Source organism: Arachis hypogaea, chromosome 20 (assembly GCF_003086295.3).
Source record: "Arachis hypogaea cultivar Tifrunner chromosome 20, arahy.Tifrunner.gnm2.J5K5, whole genome shotgun sequence".
In the NCBI taxonomy this organism is placed as follows: Eukaryota; Viridiplantae; Streptophyta; class Magnoliopsida; order Fabales; family Fabaceae; genus Arachis; species Arachis hypogaea.
In genome coordinates, this window is record NC_092055.1 from 74537039 (window position 1) to 74538266 (window position 1228).

Here is a 1228-nt window from a genome sequence, read left to right on the forward strand (position 1 = left end):
CCTGAGAGGAGGGTTCTTAGTTCATACATAAACCCAACCTCTGGGAATTGTGGTAGCAGCATTCAGAAACCACCCATTCAGGCCAACAATTTTGAACTCAAACCACAGCTAATATCACTTGTGGAGAATCATTGTTCATTTGGTGGGAGTGCTAATGAAGATCCCAACCAACATCTCACAAAATTCCTGAGAATTTGTGACACTGTGAAGTCCAATGGAGTCCAGGAAGATGCCTATAAACTGCTTTTGTTCCCATTTTCACTTAGGGACAAAGCAGCTAAGTGGCTGGAATCATTCCCAAGGGGGAGTCTAACAACATGGGATGAGGTGGAAAGCAAGTTTCTGGCACGTTTCTACCCCCCACAAAAGGTCAATAGGCTTCGATCTGAGGTTCAGACTTTTAGACAACAAGATGGTGAAACTCTCTACGAGGCATGGGAGAGATTCAAGGATTTGACAAGGAAATGCCCACCAGACATGTTCCATGATTGGGTGCAATTGCATATTTTCTATGATGGACTCTCTTATGAATCAAGGAAGGCTGTAGACCATTCATCAGGAGGTTCATTGAACAGGAAAAAGACTGTGGAAGAAGCCATTGAAGTGATTGAGACAGTGGCTGAGAATGAGTACTACTATGCATCAGAGAGGCACAACACTAAGGGAGTCATGGAGCTGAACCATGTTTATACAATTCTAGCCCAAAACAAGGTGTTTGCCAAGCAACTAGCAGAGCTTACCAGGCAATTAGAAACAAAGCAAGTGGCTGCAATACACACACAAGATCAAGAGGAAGTAAGCATTGAAGGAGGTGATTGGGAAGAGGCCAACTATGTGGGAAACCAACAAAGGCAATCATATGATCCACATTCCAACACTTACAACCCAGGATGGAAAAATCACCCAAACTTTGGGTGGGGGAACCAACAAACCCAACCACAAAACCACAAGCCTTACAACCACAACCAACATAACAATTCCACATACCAAAACTCCAACCAAAGATCATACCAAGCCATACAAAACACTTACTCCCAACCATCATATCATGGCCAAAATAATCAACCTACCCAACCTAATCCGAACCAACAATTTCAAGATCAATTAAACCGGATAGAAGGAATGCTTGCAACCATGAGTCAAGACATAACCGAATTGAAAGCTTTTAAGGAAGAAGTAAATTCTAACCTGCAAAACCAAGGAGCTGCCATCCAGAAGCTAGAAAATC

General features: G+C 42.8%; 1 non-coding gene across 1 annotated transcript; it reads right to left on the bottom strand.

The window, feature by feature from the left end:
- Positions 1-375: 375 nt before the first annotated feature.
- Positions 376-479, bottom strand: LOC112787193 (small nucleolar RNA R71). Its single transcript, XR_003194620.1, has one exon. It is a non-coding gene; the product is annotated as a small nucleolar RNA R71 (small nucleolar RNA).
- Positions 480-1228: the final 749 nt, after the last annotated feature.